The 19,248-nt window shown below is 37.4% G+C and overlaps 1 protein-coding gene across 3 annotated transcripts in view; it reads right to left on the bottom strand.

The window, feature by feature from the left end:
• FILIP1 (filamin A interacting protein 1) overlaps positions 1 to 16,790 on the bottom strand; it is a 106,305-nt gene extending 89,515 nt beyond the window's left edge. For 2 of the 3 annotated variants that reach the window (XM_027697071.1, XM_027697080.1), the window contains exon 1: positions 16,403 to 16,790. The gene's annotated coding sequence lies outside the window, so the exon portion shown is untranslated. The remainder of the gene's footprint in view (positions 1 to 16,402) is intronic. The other variant, XM_027697087.1, reaches the window with a different exon arrangement.
• Between the last annotated feature and the right edge of the window lie 2,458 nt (positions 16,791 to 19,248).

Genomic DNA, 19,248 nt, shown 5'->3' with positions numbered 1-19,248 from the left:
CTTTTGAGAGGAGGGCAAGCAAGTGAGAAGCACTCAGACAGATGGCACAGTCAGATGGAATGAATTCCTGAGGGGAAGTGCAGCAGAGAGAAAAGGAACAGTGAGCATAGTCAAAATATGGGAACAGCAGCTGCCATAGCTGTTTCTATGAGAGTAAAGCAGGTTGAGCAAATTGCCTTAGGAGCCTGCGCTGTTTCCAAATCCAAATGGCAGAACTAAGAAGGCAGCTTTGAAGGGAAGTATGGTGCCATGTAGGTGGGTGAGGTTGGATAGTTGCAGCTATTAGAGAGGGATTGGAGATGAACACTTCCAAAGCTTACAGCTCGAAGATCAGCTGAGGTGGACACTGGGACCCAGAGAGAAGTCCAGCTTGCCTGCCAGGCAATGGTGAATGCCGAACAGTGCAATGACACATCTCAGACCACAGAGAGACATGAACTGAGATAATTCTTGTTCCAAATGTGAGTCAGCTGAAAATCCAGATAAATTTCTAATAAAAGCATATTTACATTGGCAAAGTGTCAGTGTGATTGCTGATTATTCTCTGACTTGCCACAGGCAGCGTTTTCATTCCATAGCAAAGGTGATGGACAATACCTATTACTGGCAAAGAAATCCTGACTAAAGCATCATAGAAGGGCTAGTGTTCCTCCCTGGCAGCAAGAGCAATCATGCTATCCATGCATCTTTTCCCACTGTGGCACAGGCTCTGCTGAGAAAACTATTGTTGAAACAGAAAAAACAAAAGCTTTCCTCTCATTTCTTTTTGTGCTGTAGGCTGTAGCATCAGATGAAGAAGTAGCTGTGGGAAGAGTATTACTTAGCCCTGTAACTATGACATGGAGGTGCTCTCTGGAAATGGCATATGCCTAAGCCAGCCACAACAGGTGAGATGCGAGGAACTGCAACAGCATTTAACATACATAGGCTATTCTGAAAAGTTAGCTACAAATCTCTACCAGGTATCCTTGGTGAAATTCTTTCCAGTGGCTCTTAGCCTGGCATAATTTTCACAGGGATGGCAAAAGTCAATTCGCCACAGAGCGGTTTCCTGGCTGAATTATGATAGATCACTCTGGAACGTGGAGACATTAAAGCTCTTCAGTAAAATGGTTATGGGATTGTTTTCACATGGGCAAACAAGACTTTTCTCTCAACTAATTCTTGGAAATGCTCAAAGCATTCTAGTTGAAACTTCCAAAAACAATTCAGACTCAGCCAGACATCCAGCCTGAACAACTGAAGTTTGGCAAAGCTGTAAACAACTGGGCTACAAGACCAGATTTGTAATGAAAAATGTCAGACTGATATAGGTTTTTTTGTATCAGCTTGTTCTGGAGTATGTCTTCTCTTATATATCCCAACCTAACATTGCATTTGTAAATCAATTGGCATATCTGACTAATATTATAGTGTTTTAATATAGCATTTAGTATCTGCTCACATTTATACATCACATTTTCATCTATTGCTAATCCACAGTTGATTGATTAGCTATATATCGCCAGTAATACAACAAAACTTGAGACTAAGAGAAACTCTTCAAATGCCTCTATTAAAAGTTTTAGGTTATTTTCTAGATCAGAGAAATCTGTGTCAACTGCACAAAAGTATCAAAATGGATCATCTTGATTTTTCCCAGTTTTATCTTGACTTTTAGGAAGGACTCGCAAAGAAAATTTAAGAGGAAGCTACTGAAGCAGTTGACTTAGATCTCTTAGAATTAAACCAATGAGACTCAAAATGTACCTAATGTTGATAAGACTGTTTATCCAGAAATCCATTCCCTTCCTTCTGTGTTTTAAAAGAAGCATTTTTAAAAATGCTAAAAATAAAACGGAGGTTTTGTTAAATAAATTAATATATTTTTGTTTGTAACTGAAACATCAGAAATAGTGTCTGTTTTGACTTTCACTATCTTATTCTTGGTGGATATCACAGTTTCTCAGACAGCACACGAAAAAAGGACATGATCATGATTGATGAGCCGACATACACAGCACATTCTCAGAGATGCCCCAAGAAATTTCTAAATATTCTTTATAATTATTTTAGCCAAACTTGGTAAGTCTTTTTCTTTATTTGATCTGGAAATGACCTATTTTGACAGCACTCAAAAAATATGTAAAAATAACATAACATCTGCAATTTGGGTTTTCGTGCCTGCAATGCACTGTGACATCATTTTTAAGATGAACCAATCTGACACTACCAGACTTTTCTGCAATGAGGTTCTCGGGAATTTTGACCCACTAGCTACAATGGAGTTTTAATGCAAGCTGTTTAAGGCAGACTTGTTTCCATAAAGAAAGTGTTTACAGGGGTTACACAGATGAAATCCTACTCCTCAGAGTTAGAATCCAGATTCCACTGAACTGCAGGACAGAATTGCAAAGTTTATGCCATCTTTGAAAAACCTGTGGAAGGAGAGTTGTACCAAAGAAGGCAAAATAAACCAGTTATAATACATCAGGTGTTTCTTGCAATGTCAAAAGCTACATAATCTAGTACCATCACTCGACTCACAGAAAACCTGGGTTCCCTGCTTTCTTCTTAGTATAGTGACACCATATTATTTATTTGTACTGGTAGATATTTTCTTCAGTGATGGCTTTGTGCTTGCTTAGGTTCTCTCTATGCAGAGAAGTGGGAATATGAGGTTAATACCAATGTTCTCCAGCACTAAATCAGTTCCCATGGGCTCTAGAAAAAAACACCTGCACACTATCTCTAAAGGCTCAAGGATGTGCTTTTCTCGCTTAGCCCCTGGTGTTACAGCTACACAACCATCCTGCTGCCAAGGCTTTGCCCCTTTGAGAATCCCACCACATGGGGACTGGAAGCAGAACAGTCTGATTAGAGCCTGCAGCCAAAATTATGCTGGGCAATTTAATCTAGTAAAGAATTCATACTGTCTAAAAGCATGGGTTTGAGTACTCTGAAGCAGGTTTGGGTCAAATTTGGTATAAAGTTTCAGAGAAACAAGAAATTAAAATGGAATATAAGAACTCCGGAAACAGTTCCTTTTGCTGTTTCTGATTTTTTTTCCTCATAATAAGATCACAAGAAGTCAGAAGTACTATTTGAGTGAAGTAGAAAAATTATGAGAAAATGGTTCCTCTGCCTTTTTTCCCCACATGTCCTAATTCCCTGTCAAAGGCCAGTAGTGTTTTAAATTCTTACTACAGAGAATAAAATTTCAAATTATACACATGATTCAAAATGGATATTTGAATAAAAATAAGTGAATTTTGGATCACAGGGAATAAGAACAACTCTATGACTTTGCATGGAGCTTTGGGTCTTCCCAAGTGTCAGCTTTGACTCCAATGAATATTTAAATACTTCATACAAATTCAACTTTTTTTTCTGTGAAGAGTGAAACAGTCAAAGTACTTTCCTGGGAGGTGGGTGACTGTGTTTTAATGCCTATACTGTAGCAATAAAGTATTCTAACCTCTTCCTTTCTGGGTTGTTTCGGTTGTTTTTTGTCATATTTCCAAACTCCCACTTGTCTTACGGTTCTTTAAAGTTTGATGGAAGAGCCCTCCCAAAAAATCAGTATTTTGCAATCTAGGAAAATATTTAATCCAAATGAAAACTAGTGGGCCACACTGCAAATCCAGGAAAAACACAGCAAAGCATTTTTCTGTTTGTTTGTTTGTTTGTTTTTAAATTCAGCCATCAATCAAAAAAAGTACAGATATATCATAATTAATTTTCCTGAGAATTCCTTTAAGGGACTAATTGAGCAATGCCTCGTTTTCACTTTTCTCCGTGTGTCTCTCTCTTACTGTTGGCTACTTTTGCAACCAATCCTCCAGCTTCTTCTTCTTTCTAACAGATTCAGATGTTTAGGGACAGAACTGGAAGTACTGTAACTGGTCTTATTTTCTCTGGGAGGAAAACAGTCCTACATTTGTAAAAAGTTCCTTTTGTGGGTGAATCACCACAGTATTACCAAGTGATTGATTATTACATGAAAACTTCTATGAACCAAGAAATCTAAGCCTGTTTCCTAGGGGACTATACATTAAGATAGATAAAATATTTTTTAAATTGACCATGGTAACAAATACACTAAAACAACGTAAACTAACAACGTAAAACTAACGTAAAATGTAAAATATCAGTTGATATACTGCAGAGTTATATATACAAAAAATACTTTTATATGCAGACTCAGTTGCCTATTTTATTATGCATGGGAGAAGAGATGAAGGAAAAGAACAGGAGCTGTTGCTGCGCACTTCGCAACCATGAAATGGCTGATGTGCTCCCCAGCACATGACCTTCCTGCAGCCCTCTTTCTGCTGCTCCGTCACAAGTGACCAGTAGGAATAATTGTACAATTACACAGTTGCACTGTGATGCAGGTAAAGCCACAAGGAAGGTAACATTTTCAGTCTAAGTAAGGGAGCCTTGAGACACAGTTGATGTTGGGGTGAACTGAAATGTTATCCGTCAGCTGTAGCTGTCAGCAAAAATATTAAAGAAAGAGCAGCTGCATCATGCCACAAGCAGGGGAGTGGAGCAGTCGTAGCTCCAAAATAGATTTTAGAGTCAGACAGATTTTTCTTTGGAAGAACCCCAGTAATAGTCAAGGACCATTTATTTTCTGAGCTGCTTGGAGCCAGTTGATAATGCTACTGCTTTTAAAATGTTTTAAATAAAGGTTTGAGATGCAAGTAAAGGACAGCTATTTAGAATAGGATGTACTAGAAGGTATGTTACTACCTATATAAAATGTAATTTTTCCTACTAATTATTTTCCACTTCTGTAGCTTTTAATTTGCCCTCACCATTTTTTGGTGTAAATTCTGATACAAAAGTAAAATTGATGACAATAAAAAATCATAACTAAGTTTCTCAGCTGGAAGAAAAAATATTGGCTTATTGTAACCTCTGTAGCATTTATTCTTCCTTTTTAGAATTATTTCCTTTTAAGATACTAAGTTATCCTGACAATATTTATTCAAGAATAGCATCTTACATTCTTTTTGGATTGTCATTAAAGAAAACAATAATAAGCAGCAGTTTCTTCAGGATCTTGAATTCCAAGATAAATGTAATAAAGCTTGTGGCAGTGTTTTATTGTTTACTGCTTGGAAAAACTTATGCAACAGCAGAATACTGCTCTGATTTTTGAGCTGCTGCTAATGAAGTACAACTAGACAGGCTACGGTTGCCATGAGTCAGGAAATGTGAATGTTCCTGGACGGAGGCCAAGGGAGCTTATGCACATCAGAGATGAGATGTATATGTATCCTCTGGAGAAGATACACTAAATTGTTTTGAAGCATCTCAAACTGCCTGATCAAAGAAGCAACCAAATGACCACCCTGAAACAAGGTTACTAGCTCTCTGTTACTCAGTCCTTAATTTTTATACCAGGAAAACAAGAATGAAGTAGGCTGTACAAAGGAACTGAGAGATTAGATATTAAGTTCAGCCATGACACAGTAGGGCCAAACCCCCGAGGACTTAACTTTGTTTTTTCACTGTAAAAAGAAGAAAAGAAAACTCCTAAGTTAAAACAAACAAACAAACAAACAAAAACAAAACCAAACACAACCCAACAACAACAATAAACCAAACCGAAAACAAACAAACAAAACAAAAATACCCAAAACCCACCCAACAACCAAAAACCAAAAACATCCCCTCTGATATGCTACAATTTGCCGTGAGACTTTAAATAAACCTTTTGAACTCATAGTCTGCTAAAGTATGGCATGAGTTTTTTTTAAGAGAATGGGTGCCACCATTGTATGCATGGGGAGAAGCTCCACTCTCCACAATGTCAAATCATTTGCTGAAATGCTGCTACACTTCAGTGCTGCACCATATGCAACTCCCTAGCATTCTTTGAGCCTTTGAAATGTTGTTACTGTAGGTCCCTATTTTTTGAGTGAAATTAACTGGTTTCCTAAGCTGGCTTAGATCATTTAAAAGGGTACCACTGGTTTCTTTTCTTTTCTACATCTCTTTCTTGCAACTGAACATAACCACCCCCGGAGACTTTGAGTTTTCACTCTCCCATACCCTTTTTTGGTAGGTGTATTGTCCTTATCTTCCCACAGCCCTTTCCTGTGTCATGGTCCAAGGCAGGACTACGGCTTTCACTCCTCTTCCAGCAGTGCAGGACATGCAGATCAGTTTCCTGTGCTGGTCCACCCAAGCATGTGGGTGGCTGCTTGGATTTCCATATTTCACATCTTTTTTTCAGGAGAACTCTCGCAACCAAGACCTGAGCTCCCTTTCATGAAATCCAGCGAAGGGTCATTTATTACCCCATTTTTTCCTACACCTGGAAAGGCCCACAAGTAAACTAAGAAATAATTTCCAGATCTCCTATTTTGATCTGGGATAGTTTTGAGGCCTCCTTTGTAGTTGTCACTGCCATTGTACCATGGCAGGGCACAGTGTGGCTGACCCATGTTGCCTTTGAAGGTGTTTCAGCAGCTGTGGCCTGTTCTGTGCAGTGGCACATATGTAAGAGCGGGACTCTGCCCTGCTCCCAAACTCACTGTCTCTTCTGTCTACTGGTATTGCCAACCATGGTGTTCAGAATCCTGAGAAAATCCTCCAAAGTTGTTTTTCAGGAGATTTTAAAGAAATACATCATGGTAGCAGATCATCCTTAGGTCAGAGACTTCAACTTTCTTGAAGACATCAGGACAGTATTTTTTCTAATTTTCTCTGATTTCAATTAAAGCTAAGAGTCATATAAGGCATTACTAATTCCTAGGGTAAATCCTAATCAAAAATCTCAGTTGCTAAAAGAGTCATTTGAGCTGCCACCTTGCTTTAACAAAGCAGTCATGACTGGAGAACCTGGCTACCCACTGAGCCTGCAGGAGACAGGAAGCAACATATGACATTTCTGTTTTCTAGATGCTTTCTCTTCCTCCAGACATTACATGAGGTTTGTGCAGTCTCCCCTCAATCCCACAGTGGATCCAGAGCTGCCCCACCACCAGCTAATTTGGGCAGTCACCTCTTGCCCACCCCTTCTCTCAAAGGTCCTTTCTGCTCCAAGATTTTTTCTTCCCCAGCAGCCTCCTTCTTGTACTAGGAAGCTTGTTCTAAGCACTCCCAAAATAACAACAAGCCCACGAGTTGACAGCACCCTCTTTGCCCTGTGAATTACTTCTGGTACAACTGAACCTGAGAGAATGGTTTTGTTTTTCCTGAAACATCTTAATATTGACACTAGTTTGGTTTCTATTCTGGTTCTCTTCTTGAAGCTTCCTGGTCACATCCCTGGTCCTTTTCCTTCCTTTTTCTGCTGTGTTTTACCAGTATGGCTGACTTTTGACCCATAGTTAAGCTTTCCTCTGGGGAGCTCCTCCAAAAATACATATTCTTGTCAGTCAGACTAATTCAATTTCTATTGCTACTTCTCCCAGCAGAATCTGGTTTCCAAGGAGGGCTATTTAAGTCTCCTTATTCAAAGCTGTTGACATGATGTTCAATACTGCAACATCTCAGAGTGTGAAAGTCACAGCTATGTTTATTCTTGTAACATTCCAGGTTGTTATTAGAAGTCTAGAAGTAAATAACTTGCTGAGAGTCATACAGGGAGTCCCTGATGTGAAAGCCAGCAATTTAACCAGATTCCTTTTCCCCGGTGACAACTACCACCTCACATTTTAAGGTAACATTATTTCAAAGGGATAAACAACAAAATTCAAATATTACATGAATATTTTGGAGAATATTGAATTTTGAATTTAGCAAAGTACCTCTCATGAATAAGGAATCTATCAGGAATCTATCTGTCACTCTTACAGCCTGTTTCCTGCAATGTGATTTAGTCTTTGTACAACTAATGCTGGGATAATTAACCCTCTTTGTGTGCAGTTATGCTTGCCTCATTTCTAGATAGTCACTGCTGTCTTGGAGAGATTTTTTGAGTTGACATCAATAGCCTGTAGAATTGTACCTGCTCCTGTAGAATTGTTACTCCTTAACAAACTATTACAACTGTTGTGTTACGTTAAGGATATTCACTGAACACTTACGTATATTATTCAGTTTATTTCTGATATTTTCCTATGTTTCTTTTGTGCTAAGCTAAGGAGAAACTCATTACACTGTCTATAGCTATCATGTATTTTTCTAGCACTTCATTAGTTCTCAGAGACCTGTAGTGATAAAGGTTGTGTGGCTGCTAGTGATACTGAACAGAGGCTAAAAGTTTGTATTACTGTAGGGAATTTGTTTTCTTGGAATGATGCAGCTGTGTCACTATCACAGAGAGGGCTCTAAACAGTTCCTCCTGGGCTCCCAAGTACCACAGCAATCCTGTTGTGTAAATCCTGTAAATTTCCACTTGTAAATACATCAAATTTTATATCAAAGGTACTTACATTGTACCCCCTTAATCTTTTTAATAAAATGCTGTTCCAAAATAATCTGGGGTTTAAGAACATGTTCTCTAAAAGCAGAGAAATGAGTTTAGCTTTTTTTTTCCTCAAACTCATAAGCTGCTTTTGAAACCTTGGCCCACATGGATACGAGGCAGGTAGTTAAAGATGCTGTTATCTGGTTAACCCATGGTTTAGAGGTTTATCTTTAAAACACAGCTCCCTGGCCTCTTGCCAAAACATTTCTTGTCTGTCCCAGCTTGTTCTGGTGTCTTTCAAAGTATGATCTCTTCTTTCTAAATCACGCTAACTTTCTCATTAACTTAAGCCCCACTGAAGCATACAGCAGCACTTTTATTTAAAAAAGCTGCAAGGGTACTTTGTACGACCTCTGTGTGTGTGTGTGCACGCGCAAGACATATCAGCTCCTCGAGTTCCTCTCTGCATCATGGGCTGAGTTTGCCCTAGAGAAGTACAATGGAATCTGAGACCTCTAATACCACCATCTGTGAGAATTCCCTAGTCTTCTTCCACCCATCTGTACTGATGATGGCAATATTTTAGTTACAGTTCCAGTTTTAGGAGCATTATTTTCTGAATTACCTGAAGAGAAGAAGAATACCTGTCTTCAGTGGTAATTCTTACCAGGTATGAGAAATCCTATATGGAAAGACTGCCATATCCCTTTGAGTGCCACAAAGCCTCTATTTTGTCCTTGCTTCATGCTACAGTAATCACTATCAGGCAAATTTAGATGCTTCCACACGAAGGGCTTTTCTAAACAAAAGAGTGCAAACTAATCTCAGGTTAACCAGAACTCCATCTAGGAAGCCTGTTTGCCATATGTGCATCATGCTCTGTTCCTGATTATGATACAATTGGAAAGAGATGTTCAGTGAGAAAAGTGAACTCAGCAGTGGAAGCAGTCTCCAGAGTTTCCTTCCTCAAAAGTAGCATCTGTTTTTCCTTCCTTATTTGCATATTACTTACAATCTCAATACTAGCCTTTCAACTTATTGGACTACCTGGAAAGATTAAGATAGAATATACTTAACCTTTTTATTAACATAATTGTTTTTGCACAGAGATGGCACCTTAATGGGTACCTGATTCTAAATGTTTTGCTTTCAAATAGTATGTGGCAGGGAGGAGAAGGAAGATGGTGTGCATTCTGAAAGCTGGAGCAAGCTAGGATAAAAAATTACATACAAGACTTTTGGTCTTTATTATTCCCATTTTAGGACATAACTCATTGAACATAAGAAAATCAAACAAAAAACCCACTACAAATATTGCTTCTTTTTCAATTTTGAAAGTGCCAAATACCTATGATTTGTGTTACTATCAACCATCTCTCCAGCCATTTTTATTCAGTGTATGTATTTTGATACACTGATTATCATCTCTGGCAAAATATTCCTTGGCCAGTCATGTCCAAAACTTTGTAATCCAAAGATCACAAAGATGTGAGACTGTAGAATAATTATAAATTACAAATTCTCAAGAGCCCCAAGCAATCTGATCAGAATCTGGAGTTAGTCCCACTTTAAGTGAGACTGGATGACTTCTTTTCACCTGAATTCTGGTTCTGTAAATAAGTGGCACCTCTCATTCAGAGGATATGCCACTGTGACCCTGCCTTTTACTATCTGCAGCGTGCTGCCTTTTGTGACTCAGATTCTCACTTCTGTCTCATGCCTCGGAAGCAGCAGTGGTTCCATAGCCAGCTGCCTCATAACACATGGTTCCCCTGGCACTCAGGAGCTCTGCTGCCATGTATGTCCTTCTGTGCAGAAGGGACATCTTGTTCTGCGCTATGTCTAACATGCTTGAGGACATCTAGCATGGCATCATTCCCTTCTTTCTGTCTCCTGCCCAGAATCAAAAATTGGAATGTTTATTTTTCTCTAAAGGCTTTTATCAGACTGAGGAACTGAAACCCTTATCTACTGGAATATAATTTATGTTTCTTTTCATTACAGAAGTCCTTGTTGAAGAATAAAAGGAGAAGAAATAACACACTATAGAAGAACTACTGTAACCTTTACCTTAAAAGTTGGACCCAAGAGGTTTTGCAATTACAGAGGGTGAGACAAGTGAGATCTTGGGGATAATTAGGAATGACAGACACAGGAATTGAATAACTTTAGCATGATAAATATATGCTTAATTATATTTTAGTATTTTAGACCAAACCAGTCATCATTACCCACATGTGTTTTCCCACCCTTTCATTCATGTCCTTGCATATGGCTATTTCTATGGTCATTTTTTCAATAAAAGGAAGAATGTTCTTTGAGGCATATAACCACATAGCGTGAGGTTTTATGAATACCTTCTCTACTGTGTTCACAAATTCGAATTCGAGGATAAGTTGTGTATGTTTTTCTTCAGTGTATATTTGTTGTCACAGTAACTGCAGTTTTCCCAATAAATGGAAATTGCATCGTTTCCTTAGCATTCAGGTTATTACACTGAAATAGCACCATGAACTCACCATTACTTCTCCCTTCCTGTTGTCAAGATCTCATTCAGTTACAGAAACAGGCACTAAAACAGGTTAGTAAAGATATGTGTGGATTAGAAAGCTGAAGCCCCATTACATGACTCATGCCTGTGTGGGAAAGACCTTATTTTCACAGAGATCTCTTAGATAAACAAGGCAAGTTGGCAGCAATTCGATTACACTGATGCGAGCAGTCTCCTGCTTTCTGTTGTATTCATTTACTTTGTATTTTCTGAAAAATGCAAGCAGGCTGATAAACTCCAGAGAGAATTCTTGTACCAAGGACACATGAGTTTTCATTTTCAACTACTTTTTTTATAATAGGGCCAGCCTTGAAACCAGTTTCTAAAAAAATCCTTTTCCGTTACTCCAGTAGAATCCTTTTTTTTTATCAGGGTTTTTTTTTAAAGTTTATTAGTGGAGCTGTAGGTCTTGCTATCCACAGCCATAACACACTAGTTAGTTAGATGCCTCCCTCCTGCAAACACACGAGCCTCTAAATACTGTGGACTTCAGAAAATGGATTTAGCTTCCAAAACGTCACTTTTACATATGCACTGGAACAGACTTTTGAACAGCACAAATCACAAAACACTGTGGTCTTTGACACCATTTCCCCAAAAAGGAAAAGCAATGAAAGCAGCCCTTATTGTATTAAAGAGCTCTAAAAGCGTATAAATCAAACTGGAAAAGTTCTTTGCAAATTGATTGAGGTTTTTGCTCTTGTTCTGAAACCCCACCTGTTTAAATCTGACTGACTCTGGCCACATCTTAGACAATTAAGATTTTAATTGTCATTTTATCAGCTTTGAAATGTGACTCACTTGGACAAAGTACAGCAGTCTGTTAGATTCACACACCCCTTTGCTTCTGTCAGCACACAGCAACCAGATGGGTTGTCCATTTAAGGGAAAAAGTACAAGCTCCAGCCTATTTCCCTGTACTTCGGATGTGTTTGTCCCACTCCTTCAGCAATGCATTCTGTAATGCCAAAAAACATTTCCTTTCTTACAACAGTCATACACACATGCACGCACACATATACATTTCTCATCAAGTTTTAATTAAGCTTTTAATTGTAGGAATTGTCTCTTTCTCTGTATTTCTGAGTGTGTAAAACATTGTGGAGGAGGCCACAATCTATGTAATCTTATACATCATCTTCAGAGTTACAATTTGTATGCTTTACTTGTGGATTTAGATTTAGAGATATGGTCCAGTCAAAGCAGAATGAGAATGAGAGGGCAAAGCCATCTTGAATTAAGAAAAGCACAGCTGTCCCAACATAGGCAGACTTTCTGTTTGCACTGATATTAGTACTTATGTTACTATGATGCTAAGAATAAAAAGTAATATAGAAAGTACAGATTATCTGCAGAAGCAGGAGGAGTAGGTGAAAAGACCCAAAATAAAAGGAAAAATCTAATCAAGTACTCTGAAAGGCATGCTTTTCAGAAATAGATTATGTGTCACACAATTTTCAACATGATCAGAGACTCCCACTATTTCTTCTCATCAGGACATAGGCACGATTGTTTCTGTCCTTTGGACACCTAACCTCAAAGCATAACTACAGGACTATTACAAGTTCTACTAGCACTAACGTGGTACAAATACTAGCTACTAAATAGAAAAAGAGAGGTTAAGAAATTTTAATATTTTATGAATTGTTTCCTCAGTTATCCAAAGCCAAGAAAAGCCTGTATTCCCAAAATAATTACCAGTATACTGTATAAAATTAGGAAACAACTTTCAGTAGGAAACACTGAGAGAAATGAAAAGAGAAAAAGCTAAAAATTAAAATAACCACAATAAGATGGTGAAGCTGAAAAATTTAGGTCTTTGGGCTTCTTGTAAAGAAATACTGAAACTATTCTATAGAACAGAATAACTTTATTTTATCACATACACTATTTTATCTTCCCAGCTTTCAGTTCTTATCCTAGGTTTTATATACTAAATATTTTTGGTGAAATAGGAAGCATGAATAGATTGAGTTCCATTTCCTTCATATTGTTGTTTCATCTGGCTTCTTCACAAATATTCACTCTATTTCTCCAAATAGCATTTTAGATATGTATAAGGACAAAATTCCCTACTCCAAATTCAGTTTATATATTCAAATTGCATGGCAACCTGCAATGACAGACCTTGAGAAAGGAAGAGAAGAAACAAGAAATTGGAGGAAAAGTAAAATGTCTCTTAGGAAAAAAAATGTTTGGACAGGAATATAGATGATCCATTTTGTTAAATGCTCTTGAGGGAAATTTATCTGTTAATTACTGAACACTAAAACCTGATCTTATTGAATTCAAAGGAAATCTCACTCTTAGTTCAGTGGCATAAGCTGACCTCTGACTGGCACAGCTCTGAGGCACATTCTTAATTTCTGCCTGAGGGTACATCAGATGAATTAGATAAGATTACCAAAAGCCTTAAATTAAGCATGTGTGGACTCTGTGCCAGCAGAAAAATCCTGTATCAGAAGGAGTTTTACTGACACACCTTTTAGTATGGAAATGGCTACAGTGGTGAAATTGTGAGCCAAAGGAGCAAAACAGGGCATACTAGCAAAATAGAGATTTCCTAATTTACTAATGCTTACTCCACAGGTTGCTTCCAGACAGCACATCTGTATCTTCAGGAATCCTACCTTGGTTGATACAGCTCTGTTAATATTAATGTTCAGTCTTTTCACGATATGAGTGTCAGGTGCTACAGTGAGTGGCACTATAGAAAAGTCCTGTGTTCTTATGACAATTTCTAGCTTACTAAAGCCAGTATCGTAGAAGGTGGGCCAGCTAACACCAGAGCTGAAGGTTAATAGTCTATCAGATATGAGAAGGAGAGGTACAGGAAAATCAAGGCATATCTAAGCAGGGACCAAACAGTGCTCAGATTTGAAGACGAATTTCAAGTCTTTGAATTTGGTGTTAAAAACAAGCAGATATTCTATAAAGAGATTGAAAGACTGAGGTGATGAAAAAAACACTCAGTTAAGATGATGAATTAGCTGTGGCTAGGTTGGCTAAAATGATAATAAAATAAATATAATAATTAAGTAATAGTTTATAATAAATAAACATTAACATAAAATAAATTATAATATTGCTTCAATGAAGGTAAATGAAGAAGCCAGAGAGGCTGGAAAGTGGATTCATATTGGGAGGAATACACAGTCTTTAGCACCATTAAAGGCACCATTAACTCCACAGTTATTCTAATATAAACAAAATAAAAATAATACTAAATGGGGAAAATAAATGGATATGCTACATCTACTTGTCTTCCACAAAAATCTCTACAATGGACTGTATCACCAAAACATAAACTACTTTTTGATTTGATATAAAATGGACCTTGGTTTCACTGTAGTCAGTAGGAGAACTGGCTGTTTTTCAAATATGAAACCATCTGTTGAATAGCCACATTACATATTCCACAGATTTGATTGGAAAATCCCAAAGCCTCTTTGTGGACACCTGTTGAGAAAAGTAATTTTAGCCTCCTCCTCCATTTTGAAGTGGAAAGGAAGACAGATGTATGTAAAATCACAATGTGTTAGAGTTGGAAATTGCTATTAGGCTGTTCAAATGTCACTTCATTTGATAGTTATCAGGCTAATAAATATGCCTTTTGATTTTAAAAACTTTGCTAAAAGTAAATTGTGCAAGACAACTAAAGTTGTAAAACCACACATTATGCTGAGCAACAACTAAACTGAAAAAGCAGTCGATATCAGCATATCATTTTCCCAGATTTTGCCATCCCTATATATTCAGAAGGTCATTTCTCCACAGTTTAATTTGCCAAAAATTTCACTAAAGAGAAGAAACAGTAATTTTCACTTAAATGTCAAGATGACAAAAACTATACAAATCATATTGTCTCGGTTTTAATCCTCACTGTATAGACTTCTTACGAAAAAATAACTTTCTTAGGATATGTCCCTATTAAAAAGTAATTCCAAAGTTTTCTTTTGAGATTTAGATTTAGGATACCATAGTGCTCTAGTAATTCCACAGTAATGATTATCACATTAAATCATGGCCGCCAAAAAGTGTTTCTGTTTAGTGCTTTAGTGTGCCCCTTGCTATGAAATAAAATGTAAACTTATTATTTTTTGCTTTTAAGAATTTTTTTCTATCCTAATACTTCATTTATTTTGTTGTTTCACAGGCAGTTACATTCTCAGTCACCAAATCAAAGTTGCTTCAAAGTATTTTAATTCCATCCAATCCATCCACTGCTAAGATGTGGTATTGATGTCATTTATGTAGTATGCAGGGATGCAACTAGAATTATTTAGTGAAAGCAAGACATTCTCATCTCCCCGAGGCACTCCCAGAGTCCATAGACTAAGTGTCAAACACCACAGACAGTCAGCATAGACTCAGTTAGTTCATTCCTTCTTTAGAACAACAAATATTTTTCATCTGAGACAATTCTATACAAATCTGTGGGTTTGCCTGGGTTAAGTGCATTCCTTAAATCTTTGCTTTCACGACTGCATTCATATTGCATATGAACTCATAATCAGTATGTCTTTTAAAGATTCATGCATACTCGATTCCTTTCTTTGGAGAAAACGGCTTTAAAATATGTGGTGGGGAGGGCGGGTAGAATTCATTCTTCAATTGTTCAAACAGCTTTTATCAGTTTAGACAAAGTAAATCATATTAAGCAATTCCTCCCTTTAAATTACATGAGCCTTATGGGGTCATAGGACATGCATTTCCAACAGACAATCAGGCTTCCATTCTACTGTCAGGCTAAAACATCTGAGAACTGGTTTCTCATTTATTTTGCCAGAAGAAACATACACTTTAGAAACAATGACCCAGCTCAAGCACACTTAGGTACAATAAACATAAGGCCAGTCTTTTTGACACTTGAATTATACAGCTAATCAAATGAGCAGACATTAATATTCATTATATGTAAATAAGTATAAGAGAAAGAACCAAGAGCTGTTGTCACAAAGGTAGTACAAAGGCATCAGGTGTGTCCGTGTGAGTTAATAAGGAAACAAAAAGTACAAATGCGCTGGGTCACGAAGTTAATTCTGTTACTGAATGGCTGTTTCCTCTTATTTATCACACAGGCTGCCACTGTTTTTAATAGCTGCTAGACTATCATTGGTAAGGGATGATATGTATTCTATTATTAAATGTTGGTTCATCTTCTGTCAGCATGTAAGCAGATATAAGCAAGATACATGTCAAAATCTATGCACACTTTTTCATATTACCACTAGCTACTTGATTGTGCTTGTTCTCAGAACTGCAAAAGTTATTTAAGCAATGCTTTTCTATGGTGGAAGTATAAAAAAAACCCCAAAATCTAAAACTTTTATCCCAGCTTTCATCTACTGACAATATTTTCAAACCATTCAGAAGATTGTTCAAAGAAGGAAAAAGACAATATACACTAGAAAAGAAAATTCTTGTAAAAAAGACACTGGAAAACAAAAGTTCTTGTAAGAGAAAAAAAAAACAAAAAAGGCTTTGGAGCTCAGTCTTACCTGTCAGCAACACGAACCCAGGAGTATGTTCTTTAACACTGTAAGATCGCAGTAGCTTGTCCCACAGCACTGCCACAGCAGTAGACTGCTCCAGCTCAGGAGAACACAAAGACAGAAACTTTTCTCACGTTTCTAGGTCTACCAGCAGTTAAAGTAATGAAGAAAACAAGGTAGAAAAGAAGAAGACCGGAGCTGCTTCTCACAGAAATCCCAGGCAGGAGGAGTAGGAGTACTCTGTCTGTGTCTCACCCAGACTTTTGTTTAAAAGTTTTTTCAACTGTTGCTAGGTGGTGTTAGGCTTTGGCAGTTTAGTTCTCAGATTGTATTTCCCCTCTTCTGGTCTCTTCACACAATGTTACAGCAATGACTTCGTTGAGCTCAGCTCGCTTGTGCTATATTTAACCAGTGTTCTCAGCAAGTCAAGCCTGTCAACAGCTGAGAAGTTTGGAGCAGGCTTTCCTGAGTTCCTCAGCTGCTGAATTATCAGTGGATGTAGCACTGCACAGCCCAGCTACTACATTCACTGAAAGATTGTGGGGAAACTGTCAAATCCTTTTAAGGGCTTCCAGTGACTTCACAGGAGTAATTACTATTTAAAGCACTAAGTACAAAATGTGTATTTAGGCATATATTTTAGACTGCTAGAGAAAGAATACTTGTGTTTGCAGCAGATGAGTTCAATTATTTATACAGTGAGAATTTTCCTAGGACAAGTAGGAAGTTTATAATTTGAAAGGTATGCACTTCAATTGAGGAAAAAGTACATGTGCGGAGAACTTTTTGCAGCATAATTTCTTACAGAGTTTAAATATATTAAGATGACACAGAGAAATTAATGAAAGGCTTAGGCTGGAAAGTTTTCACTGTGATATTTATTCCAAAGACAACCTTTTTCTCCCAGACCAAGAGCTTCCTACAGTAATTTCTACACTGTCTCTAACTCTCACTGAAGAAGAAAAGGAAAGACACACAAATCACAATTTGTTTAATATGAGTATTAGGAACACGTTACTCCAGGGCTGTACACATTCTGATGTATACACACTTGCTTCTGGATCTAATTGCTGTTCTTAATTCTAAGCCATAAGTCTCTTAATGCACAGATCAGCAGTAACATTGGACTGCTTTCAGCTGACAAACCATTATGATATCAGGACTCTACGAAGATGTTGCAGATCTCAGACTCCAGAACAAGGTTCTACCACCTTATGGCAGAACAGTTGCTGAAAATATGTCTGGGAAGGAAAATCCCCTACCCCAACAACTCTGCTTTTCTCTAGTGTTGATCTGTGGTATTGATCTAGGATTTGATGAAGAAGAAAGAAAGAAAGAAGAAAAGGAAGAAAAAAGTAAAAAGATACTAAGAGATTTGATGGTTGATATTTATACAAGAAGACATATCAACCTTTCAGAGCAAAAAAAGAAAGATTCAAGCAAGTTATAACAGCATCCTGCAGTGATGCTAAGTTGCTGTGCAAGGAGCAGGATGGGTAGTGAAAACATATCATGCTCTGTGATTTCAACATGCAGGAACACAATTGGCCACAACTACATGAGATACCAGGGGGTGAGTGCAAGCCCTTATGAGAAGCAGCTGCAGAATTAGCTGTAGCCTGGTGCTCTAACCCTGTCTCTGGAATTACTTCTGCTTGATCTGTATTATTGTCTAAACAAGCAAGGAACAATGAAAAAATACTTTCATTCCCAAGTTGCTCATAAGGAGAAAATGAAGTAAATATTAGGTATTATGTCAAGTAACTGATATTTAGACATTGATGACACATTTATGAAAGCCCTAAACACTTGATCATGTCAAATATATTTTATTTTGGAGACCAAGAAATAGTCACTAATTTCCATTTCCATTTCAATATTTGACTTGGACAGAATAGCTAAAATGTATAAAAAATAGGAACACTTCTGTTTTTCAGAAACAGCTATTTGGAAGACTATTGCAGAGACAGATAATATACGGGCATAAAGTTTGCTGTTACATGCTTCCACTTTGAGCTGAAGTGAGTTACAGATATCCACATTCTATAAAGAATATCTAATTTTGTTCCCTCATATAAAATTGAGGTATTCCAACCAGATGAGTAATGTTTTGACTATTCTGGCGTTAACTTCTTGCTCAAAGTGCAATATTAATAACACTTTATCCATTCAAGTATAATAAATCAGACAAACAAAACAATTAACTTGGCTCATAGATCTCAACAAAAAACAAATGATTCTCAACATTTCTCTCCCATTAGTTAGTGCCATATTCACCGAGTGGAAAAGAAAAAAACTTCTTAGGAGGCATTCTCTGCTGCCAGCCCTTGTGGGTGGGTTTCAGTAGCGACCTGCTGGTACAAGTCTGCTCATTCTTGTACACTTACAAACTCACTCCCCAGCTGTGCACCATTGATATTAATCCTCAATAACAAGGCAAATTTCAGCAAAAAAACTTTGGGAAAATACAATTGATTAGGTTTTGCAAGTGGAATAAAAGGAAAAACAGAACCATGAAAGAAACTTTATAGTTTCACATCCTACATGGTCCTAATGTCAAGATCCAGCATTATCTGAAGTTCTAGTGACATCCTACAATTAGGTTTAAAAAGTGACTTCCATATAATTTCTGACAATTTTGTTATCTCTTAGTCAAGCAACCAAGATACTGGAGTCCAAAGCAAATAATTCTAACAAAATTTGTCTATGGAAGCCAAAGCTCTCAGCATTATTTCAGCACCAAAGGCCAAAACAATGCAAAGCAAAGGGAACAAAATGTGGCTCTAGGGAGTGAACAAGAGCAGCAGCAGGACCTGTTGACATTTTTGAAGATAATGCTAGTCACAAATACA

This window comes from Neopelma chrysocephalum, unplaced genomic scaffold (genome assembly GCF_003984885.1).
Source record: "Neopelma chrysocephalum unplaced genomic scaffold, ASM398488v2 Primary Assembly neopelma1_23b, whole genome shotgun sequence".
Taxonomy (NCBI): domain Eukaryota; kingdom Metazoa; phylum Chordata; class Aves; order Passeriformes; family Pipridae; genus Neopelma; species Neopelma chrysocephalum.
The sequence above is the reverse complement of the archived record's forward strand: the minus strand, read 5'-3'. Positions and strand labels throughout refer to the sequence as shown.